We start from the raw sequence: 14,611 nt of genomic DNA on the forward strand, positions 1-14,611 counted from the left end.
CGAGTGGCTTCAATTTTTACTTTTAAATACTTTTTGTGGTTAGTAACAGTGATTTGAAGGGCTAGTAAGGGTTAGTAATCAGTATCTCCAAGGACATGGTCTTGGGGAAATTGATGGGATTGAAGGCAGATAAATCCCAAGGGCCTGATAATCTACATCCTAGGGTACTCAAGGAAGTGGCCATTCAGATAGCAGATGCTTTAAGAATTATTTTCCAGAATGCGATAGACTCAGCATGAGTACCCATGGATTGGAGGGTAGCTAATGTTACCCCACTATTTAAAAAGTGGGGTAGAGAAAAAGCGGGGAATTATAGGCCGGTGAGCCTTACATCAGTAGTGGGCAAAATGATGGAATCCATTATTAAGGATGTAATAGCAGAGCATATGACTAGCAGAGAAGGGATTGGACGGAGTCAACATGGATTTACAAAAGGTAAATCGTGCTTGACAAATCAATTGGAATTCTTTGAGATGGTGACAGGTAAAATAGATGGGAGAGAGCCAGTGAATGTGGTGTACCTGGACTTCCAAAAGGCCTTCGATAAGGTCCCACATAAACGACTGGCTTCCAAAATCAAGGCTCATGGGATTGGAGGCAAAGTATTGATGTGGATTGAGAACTGGCTGGGAGGTAGAAGACAGAGTTGGGATAAATGGCTCGTTTTCTGAGTGGCAGGCGGTGACCAGTGGGGTGCCACAGGGATCTGTACTGGGACCCCAGCTGTTCACAATTTACATTAATGATCTGGATGAGGGGATTGGATGTAATATCTCCAAATTTGCAGATGACACTAAGCTAGGAGGGGTTGTGTGCACGGAAGAGGGGGTCAGGAAGCTCCAGTGTGATTTGGAGAAATTGAGGGACTGGGCAGATCCATGGCAAATGCACTACAATGTGGATCAATGTGAGGTTATCCACTTTGGTAATACAAACCGGAGGGCAGATTACTATTTGAATGGCAATCGATTAAGAGATGGGGAAGTGCAGAGAGACCTAGGGGTACTTGTACACCAGTCTCTAAAGGCGAGCATGCAGGTACAGTAGGCGGTTAAAAAGGCAAATGGTATGTTGGCCTTCATATCAAGAGGGTTTGAGTCTAGGAACAAGGATACCTTACTGCAGCTGTACAGGGCCTTGGTGAGACCCCACCTGGAGTATTGTGTGCAGTTTTGGTCACCTTATCTAAGGAAGGATGTTCTTGCAATGGAGGGAGTGCAGAGGCGATTCACCAGGCTGATCCCTGGAATGGCAGGAATGACTTATGAGGAAAGATTGCGCAAATTGGGATTGTACTCGCTGGAGTTTAGAAGATTGAGAGGGGATCTCATAGAGACCTATAAAATTCTGGCAGGACTGGACAGAATGGATGCAGATGGGACGTTTCCAAGGATGGGAAAATCCAGAACCCGGGGCCATGGTTTGAGGATAATAGGCAAACCATTTAGGACCGAGATGAGGAGGAATTTCTTGACCCAGAGGGTGGTGAATCTGTGGAATTCATTGCCACAGAGGGCAGTAGAGGCAGGTTCATTAAATCTATTTAAGAGGGAATTAGATCTATTTCTTCAGTATAAAGGTATTAAAGGTGAAGGAGAGAAGGCGGGGATGGGGTACTGAACTTTAAGATCAGCCATAATCTCGTTGAATGGCGGAGCAGGCTCGAAGGGTCAAATGACCTACTCCTGCACCTATCTTCTATGTCTATGTTTCTATTATCAATTTCACAAGAAAATAATTGCTCGAGGGCTCAATTAGAAAATTCTAATCTTTGAAGCTCATGTATGATTCATGTTGTTGCATTTCTACCAATTTATCATTAAAGTTCAGAGATCCTCAAGGTATTGTCCTCAAACAATCTCTTACTTAACTGCTGCTTCTCTGAAACGTGGTCCGAAAATGTGCAGACAACTTATGAATGATCTCAGAAAATGTTGAAAACCTGCTTATCTAAGTTGTCAGCACAGAGAGCTCCCAGTTCTCCATCTTTCTTCCTCATTGATAGTTCCTCTAACTTAATCTTGCGCTTCAGTTCTTCTCCTTTGTTCCATCCAGGCAGCAACTTTTATAAAGACAACCTCCATTCCAGTTAACATTGTTGCTTGTTTTTCCATTTAGGTTTGATTGTAATTTCAAATGCAGATCCCTGGTAGATGTGTTATTTTACTAACTGAATTTTGATTAACCTGCATATTCTAATTATATAATGAGAACTACTGAGATAACAAAAATTTGCAGCACTTGTGAATCACTGCCCAAATATGAGATGTCGAATTAAAATTTGCTCTTATACAAGTTGTGTAGAAAAATAGTTTTCAACTCGTCATTGACGTGAGTTGCAAAGCTTTGTGGTAATCGCAGAAAATTGCAATGAGATCTGCTTTCGAGGAAAGCAATGCTGCTCTTTACCCCCCCCTCCAAAAAAATCCATCCAGATAGTAAGAGGGCCACCTGTAGTTCTAAATGTACACTTGTTATGGAAGAAAAGATTTTATTTTCTTGCCTTTTGAAAATGCTGTCAGCTACAATCTTTATGCCCGGATCCAAAGAAGCCACTTAATGATGCCAAATTGCCTATTGGTGCAGTTATGTGTGATCAATTATTAATAATGATTTGGAAATTAGTGTAATTTTAATCATATTTATCTTGGATCTCCTACTAGATTGTCTCAGTACAAAGATAGTATTGTGGTTTCAACCAGTTTCTGATGTTCTGTGGGAAAATCACATTTGCTTTGTACTTGCTATAACATCTTCTGGCAGAAAGGTTCACCTGAGTAGTTGTCCTGAGTAGTAATTGATAATAAAGGAAATACAGGTATAAAGATTCATGAACGAGATGTAAAGATGTGTGCTAACTTGTATAACTTTTAATGGTCAGATGATAAATGGTTAATGTAACATCATCTTTAATGTGGCACCCTTTTTGACGTTAGTTTATTTTCTTCTATCCCTGTCCCATCTCTCATTCCATTAACTTGCTTTTTATACTTTTTTTAAAAAAAAGAGATCCTTGCTTGAAACATCAACCTATCTGCTCTATAACCAGATGCTGGCTGATCTGTTGAGACGTTTTCCTTGCATTTGTTCCAGTGTTAACACTTCGTTGCTTTTTTTTCTAATATTTAAGTCTCTGCCTTGTGTGGATTTATTAAATAATTTAGCTGCAGTCTGATACTACCTCAAGAAAGCATCTGGCATGTATTTGTAATGATGCAGTATGATTTCCAAAAATTTTTCTGGATTAAAAGCAACACTTGGAGCAATGTGATATTATGAATATGGATGCATTGTATTGAATTGGAAAAACACTAATGTAGATAGCTGCATTGTCTTCGATTCCAGGATGTTGTGTATGTTAGTAAAGCAAAGCCACAAAGTTGGTTGCCAATTCAAATTTTTTCAAATGAAGTTTGAGATTTGGTTGCAATTGACAACTGAATTACTTGTTCTTTCACTCCCATTTTTAATAAAAACTTTTTGATATTTTACTTCAGTATTTTTTAATGAAATTGAGACCACTTATTTTAGTTTCATATGGGTTTGCTTCATTGGATTTTGTCTTTTCATACAAGTCTTGTTTGTAATAAGGTGTGAAGAAGCCAAATTTGGGTCATGTGAGATCTGATATGCTCACTAGAATGCAGAATCTATTTTTGGGCATTGGTGAAAGTAAATCAGATTGGGTGAGGTTGTGAATGTTTATTGTTTGCTAGGGCTCTGGCTTTTAAAAGAACGCAACCAATAAAGAGCTTGATTTCGTATAGCAAAAACAACTGAAAAAAAAAAGCTCAATGCTCAACAGGTCAGACCACATCTGTGGGAAGTTGCAGTCAACATAGCAGGTCTGAGACCCTTCAGAACTAAAAGGGAGAGTAAAGAAATTGGAAGTTGCTAGGAGAGTGAGGGAGAGAGAATAAAACTTGGGTGACTGTCGGCTGGCGTAAATTCTCAGGAAGGTAATCTGGTGAGAGGGAGTGGAATGAGAGCATAGTAGAAGAATGTGGGAGTTACAAAAATTCAAAGCAGGAAGACGAGCCCAGTAGGTCAGACTGAGCAAGCCTTCCATTCCCAGAGATTTCTAGAGATTTAAATTAAGAAAAACATAAGATGACTGGCACATACCCCTTTTACACAGATGATTAAAGCCGGGTATTTCACCAACTTGTATAGTGTCAGAGGTGGAGCTACACATCCCGCCTCTCTTGCTAAGGCTTGTTGTGAAAAAAGGATTCACCAATCCAGCTTTTTTCTGTTCTGTGTGAACAAGCAAGCCAACTTCCAGTGACAATGACAATAATATGGCTTTAGCGTAAAAAGGGTGACCGACGGAGAAATCAAGTCACCTGAAGTTGCAGAATTGAAATTCTTTCTGGGCAAATGGCAGCTTTCTGAATTCTACAACATTAGGTAACTCCGTTTATCAATCATGTACCTGAGCTATTTGGTCAGCGTGGTTTTTTTTTCTACCTCTTGTCCTCTGGGAGTGAAGGACAGGCCCAATCTGACCTGCCAGGCTTGTTAACCTGCTCTGTATTTACCAGCTCCTGCATCCTTTGTCCTTGTTCTTGCTCTCTTTCTGTTCCCTGCGCTCATTAAACAAATCTTTTTGCATCCTATTCCCATGGTCACCCTATTTTCATCTATCAGTGACATTCCCCACCTCACCCTCCCTACATCTTTTGTCTCCTTTTTAGTTTCGATGAAGCATTTACAACCCATGATATTGGCTTGGTTTCTCTTCGCATGGATGTAGCGTCACCTGACTATTTCCAATATTTTCTGTTTTTAATTTGGACTTGCAGCATCTGCAGATTTTTATTTTCACTTTTCAGTAGAAAAGTGATCATATTTTATTCTAATGAATTAGTATTTGTTCTGTACAGCAGAAATTGCAAGTGATGATTGTCAAAATTACTGAGATGGCTCTAAATCAGTCTGCAATATCCTCAGGTGGTGGAAATTTCTGAAGAATGCAAGCCTTTTCTTTAAATAAAGGTTTTATGTTGGTTCTAGTATGCAAGCTTTTCAGTTCAGTGGTTTTTAATGAAAAGACCAACATAAAAATAAGGCTGCATCAAAATGAGAAAAGCTCATTGTTCAAGTTGAGAGAAAATTGCATTGGTTGTCTACCGAGAATACCTTCTTATGTGTGCCCAAACATGAAGACAATACGTGGAATCAATGTGATGCTTTAGTTCAAACGGAAGTCATCATTATAGGACAGTCCCATGGGTTTGATGAATGAGGGAATGAATGAGGCCAGTGTGGAAACTAGGCTATTCTGCAAATGGGGCAGGTGGGGGTTGTTTGTTTGTGAGGTGGTGTTCCTTTTATCTCTTCTACGTGGCCTTAATATTGAGGTTCTGAATACCACCTTGAATGTTCCTTCTCCATTTTAGCAGTTATGCCAGAGCTTCTCAAAAATTGACAAAAATGTTATATTCCAAGAAAGCTTTGAGGGCACAGTTGACCTTTTCTTTGTCCACCTGATAATCTTCAACGATGCTAGGAAAAGCATGTCTGGTTGAGGAGTGTGAACAATATTGCCAGTTCAAGGTATAATATTAAATACAATTGTTCTGATGTGACCCAACTTCTCATGATCTGCAATGAAAGCAACTTAACAGAACGAAGAAAGTTTTGTTTTAAGAGAAACACCAAAACTACAGATGCTAGAATATTAAGTGAAGAACGAAAAGCTGGATGAACTCAATGGAGAGAAATTGCTAGTCAGTGATTTGGGTTGGGACCCTTGATTGAGGCTGGGGTGAGGGTTTTTTTTTCTTTTTGTTGGATTGATGCTCCCAATCATCTGCTTTCTGATCCACTTGGCAAGCTGTACATTTAATGCATATTTTCTCCTTTATTTCTTCCCAATTTTTTATTACATTTAAATTCAATTGACATAAATTGCACCAAAATTAATTATTCAGAACCATTTGCATTGATCCCCATTTGCCCTGCTCCTGAATTGTTAGGTTGAAGTGCTCAAGTTATTATGATTTGAATGTCAAAATTAATTATGGCCCTGGAGGTATTTTGCATATTGTCTAGTTTTCTGATAGATATCCAGTAGAACTTTCATTCCCTTTTCCCCTCCCTTACCCCCACCATCACTACCTCCTATCTTATCCTGCATACCTCTGGAAAAAGTGCTGCAAAATGCAGATAATATTCTGTTTCACCCCCTTAAACATTTTTAATGGAAACTGATGAATTTTCTTTTGGAAATGCACTTTTTCTAAATGTAATTCAAAGCATCTCCTAAATTATAATACATTTCAATTGGTTTCCAATAACAAGTTTATTTAATATTTGACCATTAATTTTAACTGTAATTAGAGATGAGATTTAACAATTTTCCTTTTGTACTTTATTTTCATGATTGTCTCTTATTCAAGTGGAACAGTTAATTTCTCCCTCTGATTTCTGAAAAATTTGAGGATAGGACTGTTCTACCTTCCTCCGGTGATGTCATGACGCATCGAATGATGGTGCACCCGCTCTAAATCCTGATCAAAGTATTTGAACAAAATGAATCGAGCCTAATTATAGCAATGAAGCTTTATGTACAGCACAGTATGAGCCCTTCAGCCCCTGTTTTTGTGCTGGCCTCTATAAACCTTTATGAGGGATCTTGGCAAAGTGCTAGCAATAGCGGACAATTTTTTAACAGGGTGGGAAAGTTGGTAGCACGAGAGTGCACAATTCATCTAATGTGGAAAAATTTGTAGTGATCTAGCATTAAACTTGTATCGCATGGGAAAGTTGAAAGCACTATTGCATACAATTTAGGAGAAAAAGCGATGGCAGACCTGCCCTCCCAGAATTCCATGTGGCAAAGATAGGACTGTATGCCTGGCTGCAAGCACGGATCATTCATGGAGGGGTTTCTCTGCTGCATGGCATCCTGGGAAGTCATGTCCGTCATTGCTTTTTCCCATGGTCTTTATAAATTGTGCACTTATAATGCTACCAATTTTCCCACGCTATTGTATATATTGTCCGCTATTGCTATTTATTTCCTCTCTCTCCCACTGTGACTTTCCCACGGCAAAGTTTATACCTTTTTAATCTTTTCTTCCTCCATGTTCCTGCACTCGTGCAAAAACTTGGGTCCTTTCAATTCCACAATGCAATTACCTGTTTCACACCTGCCTCATTGCAATGCTGTCATCCGACACTGGCATTGAGCTGATTTTGCTTTCACACAAGACGCTTTAAAGGTCAATTGGTGGTTAATTTCTGGGATCACTTGCAAGTGTGAAAGGGGCTTTAGCTGCAGTCCAGCAGTAGAATTGCCAAGCAAAAGTATGGATTAAAAGGACATTGTTAAACTTCAGCAGAGGTCATTTGGATGCAGCCATCTACCTCTGGTTTGTACTTGATAAAATAGAATTTAAAATTTTTCTATTGGGTTTCAGTATTGTAGGGGATTAATAGATCTAGAAACACAACGCCTTATGTTTAAAAAGTCTTTAGTTTTGTTGAAAGTCAAGAATTCATGATTTAATCTCTATTTATGCATCTCTAAATTGTGATCATATCAGGACAAATAAGCTTTGCAGTGACTTTTCAATTGGTCTGGGGAAGTTTAAATACGTTTTAAATGAGAAACCAGTAACAATTTATTACAGAATGTGCATTTAAATTCAAATGTGCAGATACTGGAAATCTGACATTTTAAAAAATACGCAAATATTCAGTAGCCAACAGAATTTTCTGAAAAGGAATCATGAGAATGGGATGTGAGTTTCAAATTGCAGTTCAAGGGAAGAACAAAGGGACAGTTTGTGACAGTCTGATGACAAAGGTTGCAAGTTTATAAATGAGAGCAATCGATGTTTAATTTTTCTTTCTTTCACCCACCCCCCCACTGTCACCCTGGATTCAATAATCTTTGGATATCACCTCTGCAAACCTTTGAACATTTTTGCCTTAAGCTCTTGCTGCCTAGTGAGAACTCATTTCCCATCTTGTTCAGGACTAATGTGGAAGAAGTTGTAGTTCTCTGTTAAAATAAACAATCTTTTTTTGCCCTTTAACTTCATGTATTAATCGCTTTTGGTAATTTTGACACTAATATCATTGTTTTGTAACATTGTCAAATTTAGCTCTATGGTTTTTAATGCAACTTGATCATCACAAGCTATGGATTCATGCCCAAAAAGATTGGACAAGTATGTTTTAAGCACAAAAAAGTAAAATCTAAGCCATTTTGTACAGTTTCCATTTATTTAAAAAAAACCAAAACTGCTGGTAGAATCCAGTGGGGCAGGCACATCTATAGAGAGAAGGTGATTGTTAACCTTTCAGGATGAGATCCTGTATCAGGATTGAGAATGTAAATTGGAGATGGCCAGTATAAAAAAGTGAGGGAGAGGAATGAGCTGAGAACTGGCAAGCAATGGGCGGATGGAGTCCTGGAAAGAATGTGGTTGAAGAGCAATAAAAACCATAGAGGGGGGCAATGGCCAAGCTCCTCCTGTTGCTCTTTTTTCTTCAGATTTTACTTTTGTGAATCAATTCTTTTTCCAATTGTTACTTTCCTTTCTTCCCCTTTCTAATCATTATCCAAATTCTTAATGTTACTTTGATATCTCTTGATCAATCAGTCCTATTCTTTCAAACTTGGATAAGGAAAGGGAAGTTTTGTCCTCTTTGAAGTGGTCTCCTTTTCCTGCATCAATGTTCTTTCCCTTGATGTTTTGAGTAAGAATGAGCGTATCCTGGGAGGAAGGTTTATGATAGTTTATTGTCGTATATTTAAGTGCAATGTTCCGATACACCATCATTTTTACTTGGTACAACCACACAGGTACATAAGATAACAGAACAAGAGTATAAATTAAATTACCACAGTATGCCAAGATATTAAAAGAAATAATAAATACAAAAGAATGGATGAATATTCAAAGTTGCACTGCGGAAAAAAAAAAGTAAAATTTTAGTGCAGACCGATCTTTTGGTGGCCAAGGGGTAGTTTGTAGTTAAGTTCAGTGGTGTATGGGGACCTTCAAGACCTGTTGTTGGAAATATTGCCAGGGAAGGCAGAAAAAGGAGATGCAATAGTGACATTTTTAGAGGTTTTTGGACAGATACTCAATGTCTAGGCAATGGATACAAATAGCATTCAAGCAGATGGAGTTATTTGGATTGGCATCATGGTCGAGGCAGACGTGGAATTGGAGGACTTTTTACTGAACCGTACTGCTCTATGTAAATTCAAGGATTATTTTTAGAAAAACTCTGGACATTTTAAATATTGCATAAAATACAGTTTTGAATACATATTTTCATTTTAAAATTTCCACTCCCCATTTTCCCACTGCTTTTTTTCAAATGTTTCCAATATCTGCATGAAAGTTTTTCTTTTAAATCTTACTCCCTTGTTTTCGTGTTGCATTAAACATTGTAAGTACATCTGCATACCCAGGGGAACGAAATGGAAAGTTCCCTAACCACGGCAGTTTGAAACCTGGTCCTAAAAATAACAAGTTGAAAGCTAAACTGAGTTGGTTGATTATGGTTGTACACAGAATTTGGCATTCATTTTTAGTTGCCAAGTTCTGGATTTTGAAATATGAGGATTACCAAAAGGGGGTGGTATTTGAGTCTTGATACCTTATTTTCATTAGTACAGTAAAACCCCGGTTATCTGGAAGTCAACCAATTGGAAGCATCAAGCAATCGGCCAAAAAAAGAGAAAATTAATTTAAAAAAATTAAAATAAAGAATAAAATAGGTAAAGATATGCAAGTTTAAAATGGTAAAAGTAAATGTTCTCTGAAGAAACACAAACCTTTGAAGATAGGAGTAAATATTCAGCCAGTGGAGTGCTTTGGTCGTGCTTTGCTCATACCAGCTGTTTGAATAAAGTTGTGTGAAACAGAAAATGGCACCACCCAGGATGAAGAGTGATTGATGCTGTTGGCGTGAGTCTCTTTAAGTGTCTCTTTATCCCTGCTTGGTCAGAGGCTTTATCTATAAACTTGGGGGTGGTTAATTATCTATTATGTCATTGTTAGTCTTTCAGGCTGCTCTGAATCTCAGGATTGTATTCTGTATGTGCTTTAAATCGGAATCTGATATTCATGCAAGTGAAGTTTGTTTCGTGTAAGTACAGTATAGTATTTTTGTCTTTTAAACTGTTTATTCTTAATGCAAGTATACCAGTTAGACATTGTAAGAGTAAGTCTCAAGCAACCATAAAATACACTTATCTGGCATCTACCAATCCCAATAGGTGCCAGATACCGGGGTTTTTTTAACTGTAATTAAAGCTTTCATTTTATTGGTTAAACATGATTAATATGTCACCTTTTCTAAACATTTAAATCCAAAATAACTGTTCATAGCATCTCAAATCAAAAGTCCACCTTTGCAAACATATCAAGTTAACAAGTAATTATCAGAATTATCAATGTCTACTTTGGAGAATTCTGTCATAATTTATCGAATTGAGATCTTAAATAAGAATTATAAATTGTAAAATGTGTTTGAAAAGAAACTGCGGAAATGTGCTTTCTCAATACTGCAAAACATTGAAGAGTGAAAGCACACAACGTCCATGTTTAATTCTTAAACATGAAAGCACAATAAATAGTGTGGTGTATGACTGTACATAGTTATTTTATTGTTGCTGAATTCTTCTCTCCCCCCCACCCCCCCCCCAAAAAAAATAACAATGCCAAAAAATAGAACAGTGTCTGATTCTTCACTGGGTAAGATGCTGTTTTTTTAACCAAGAGATAAAAAAGGAAAGGAGAGGAAGTTAAATTATTTCAAAATCTGGAAGGGCATTCCTGGAATCAGCTTTGAATATACAGCAGAGACCCCTTGTGTTGATCACTGCTGTGCAATATAATACTGTTGAAATAATTTGTATTGTGCTTTACATTACCCCTGGAAAATTATTTAAACCTGGTTATTGTTAAAATGCAGAAAGCTCAGCAAAGTTGGAGCTTGTTAAGCATAAATGAAGAGCGACTGTTCAATGCTAATACTCTTGCCAATGTCTCTCAAAGCTGGTACTGTTTGCCTAGATTATGGGCTCATCTCTGTGGTTGTCTGGAGCCCTTTAAGACTTTCAGTTTGGAGGCAACAGATTACTTGCTGTATAGAGTTTAGGCCAAGGAAATGACAAATGGTGTTCCATGATGTTAACAGGCCATATAGGGGAGCCTGAGGAATTGAGCCAAGTCCCCATTGAGCCTTGTGCATTTGAAAACTGTCCAGTGGTATAGATGGATGAGTAGGCTGGGGTCGTTTGCCTTGGTTGGCAGTCAACTTAAGAGAAGGAAAACTCTGATTACAAACCTGGGCAGATGGGGCTCATTAGCCTTATCAGGTCATCCATCTAGGAGAAGGACACACCTCCGACTCGAGGACCTGGCTATCGCCATTCTATCGTGCTAAGCTGTGGCAGATAAACCCTGGGTGTAAAGTGTGGGGCCAGTACTGTGCTCACTGCACTCCAAAAAAAAAATCCATTGTGCAGGTTCGTAAAGAACGTTTGTAAAGAATGTTTATGACCGGCTCAAAGCTTTCTTTTTAAAAAAAGTTAAGTCTTACTTTGTGGTAACTTCTGTGGTGTATTCCAAAATAATTAAACTTTTGCATTTTTTGAAGGGTTAATAATTTTGAAAATGATTTAAATGAAAATATTAAATTGTGTTCTATAAAAGCCAGTGATGTTTTGAATTTTGTAACATTTATTTAGTTTTGAACAGTCATATTTCAAGATCCAAGTTGAGCATATAATAATTGTATATTCTTTTGTATTGCACAGAACTGGAGGGATAAAGTCATCCTTGTCAATCATTTAAAAAAAAATCTCATCCATTTTGTGGAATATTAGATTTTCTTACTTTGTCTTACACCAGATAGAGAGAGAATTAGCTTGGGAACTGGTAGCTTGAATATTTCTATTCACATGGTGTTTGTTCAGCCTTTTTCAAAAAAAAATGGTGGAAGGCTTAATTCACAAAAGGTATCCTGAAACGAAGGTGAAGCTGCCAGTTTTCACTTCATATTATTTATGGAAGGAATGATACATTCAAATAAAGTGGCATGAGATTGAAATTAAACTCTTCAATTTTTGTGTTCAATCTTTTTGCTAGAATTAGTGTCTCAAATAAACCCAAATTGATAAAAATCACCTTGTATCAGTCAGTTCAATTGAATTAAAAAATATAGATCTTGCATTGAAATTTTGGTTTTTTAAAAAAAACAGTGATCTTCCTGAGAATTTGCCTTTACTGTGGATAAATTTTTAAAAAATGCAATCTCTCAGTAAATTTATATCCTGTTGGAGTTGAAATTGAAAGCCTGATAGCCACTTAATGATGATAAATGAGGTTCCAAAGGTGGAACAACAGAACAGGGATTATTATGTTGCTTGTTGATCTTTCTAGTAAACCGTTTCAAAATATAAACTCGTATCTTCTATTAAGGATTTTCTGCCAAGGCAATGAACATTTTTGATAATTGGCTCCAGAAATGCAAATATTGAATTTTCAAAAAAAACTGAGTAGCAAACTACGATGACAAGTTTTTTTTTCTGGGCTGCTGCGAATGAATGCAATGAGACACCTGAAATCCTGTTGTGAGCTTTTGTGCCATGATTAGTGGTGTATCAGAGAGCCAAAACAGTGTGCTTCCCTCCATGGGAAAGCTGGTACTCTTTATAATTAGTATTCATTTTTGTCAATTAGATAAAAGAAACCTTGTTGAACACTCTACCCAAATCTGGAAATTAGAAATATGAATATGTACGTTAAAATATGCAGAAAATTCTGGGAGGCAAAAGAAAGGACAAATTAGTGTTAAAAGACAAAAGTCTCCAATGGTAACTATAGTTGAATGAATAATATATATTTTAGAAAGTAAATTCTCAGAGTCTGAGTTGCTTGCAGGAATTGAGATTTATTCTGTTGTTACAAACACACTTGTACTTGAATGGAGAAGTCCTAATTTGTTCTGTGATGGGAGTACAAGTGTGCCAAATGCACCTTCAAAGTTATTGGTACATTATTGGAACAAGGCAACTCGATTTTTAAATTTTTTTTTTATTTTTTGCTTATTTTTGCTGTTGACTGTTTAGCGGGAGGGGTAGGATTAGAAGAGATTATTTAGTTATCTTATAAATGTATTTAATTACTAGAATGTGAATTGAAGTTCCTTTGAACTTTTATACATGTTTACTGCATATTATTGTATAATTTGCTTATAATTCATATTCTGTATTTTAATGTACTGAGATTGATTGCTTTTGTTCAACATACAAAGTAATATTTCTTTCAAATCATTTAAAAAAATTAAAAAGGAAAAAAAAAGAACAAGGCATCTGGCAAAGCGACATATTTTTCACATTGTTGATGGGCTTTGCTGATCACTTTCCTCCTAAATAAGGAGTGCTTTTGTCCATAACATTCCCAAACCCATCTTGCCTTGATGCATTTGTTCCAGATAATTTTCAACAATGCCTTTATCTGTAAACTTCGCTGTTCCAATATCTTGATCACTTACCCACAAACTTTTTTTTTGTAATTCTTTATTTATCGCACTATGAACCATATCAACCAATATACAGATGCATCTCTTTAAATATTCACAGTGACAATTTCTCTTTTTCCCCCCATCCCTCCCTTCCCCTTCCCACCCCTCTCCAAAGACAGTAAATATTGAACATATAAAATGCAATAAAACAATATCTTTATACAAAAGGAATACAAACAAAAAAGACGTATCATCTCCTTATTCACATTAAATCTGATCGTGTTTATCTTCTTATCATTTGAGGTGGTGGTGGTCCGAGGCCTGCTCTTTCTGTTATGTTCCAAGTTTTTTTTTTCAAACATTGTAACTTTGTCTTTTAAATTGTATGTGATTTTTTTTTCTCTCTCCAATGGGATACACTTAAACTTGGTTATATATTCTGTTAATGTTTATAGTCATATAGTCCAACGTGGCCATCTTGTATCTTTATTTTCACTTCCGCCTCTTCACCACCTCCATCCCCTTATTTTTCCATTACTGTTCTTTAAGTTTTCCTTTTTAATCTCAATATATGACAAAGCACTTAAGACATGAAATGCCCCAACAATCCCCACAAGCAATAACCCTTTAACTCCAAATGAACCTCCCCTCCTTGGATTGCCCCTTGTCCCTTGACGGCAACCACAGCTCTCCTTTCCATTCGGTTTGCGAACTTACTCACAAGCATCAACCAATTTTGCAGTGACCATTATTCGCTCCCCTCCCCCGAGAACACTATTTCCCTATACTTATAACAAAGCTTTTTTTTTCCCTTCTTCCCCTTCTCTTATCCATCTTTAAATCTTTATATGTACATTATCTTTATATTTTTACATATTTTTGTATATTTCCTTGCCAGTCTTCCTTCTTGGCACTCCTCCTCCTCTCTCCTGTCCTGCAAATGTTCAGCAAATCCTTGGGCTTTCTTTGGGTCTGAGAACAGTCTATTCCGTTCCCCAGGAATAAATACTTTGAGTACTGCTGGATGTCTTAATATAAAGTTATAACCTTTCTTCCATAAGATTGTTTCCGCCGTGTTGATTTCCTTCCTCTTCTTTAAAAGTTGGGC

The 14,611-nt window shown here is 37.1% G+C and overlaps 1 protein-coding gene across 13 annotated transcripts in view; it reads left to right on the top strand.

Annotated features, from left to right (window-relative positions):
- The window catches only part of LOC138749636 (kinase suppressor of Ras 1-like), a 118,643-nt gene that overhangs the window by 37,953 nt on the left and 66,079 nt on the right, over nucleotides 1-14,611 (top strand). The window contains exon 1 of one of the 13 annotated variants that reach the window (XM_069911309.1): nucleotides 11,411-11,503. The exons of the other annotated variants lie outside the window; for them this stretch is intronic. The gene's annotated coding sequence lies outside the window, so the exon portion shown is untranslated. Of the gene's footprint in view, nucleotides 1-11,410; nucleotides 11,504-14,611 lie in introns of those variants that run through there. 13 annotated transcript variants of the gene reach the window in all.

This window comes from Narcine bancroftii, chromosome 14 (assembly GCF_036971445.1).
Source record: "Narcine bancroftii isolate sNarBan1 chromosome 14, sNarBan1.hap1, whole genome shotgun sequence".
Lineage (NCBI taxonomy): Eukaryota > Metazoa > Chordata > Chondrichthyes > Torpediniformes > Narcinidae > Narcine > Narcine bancroftii.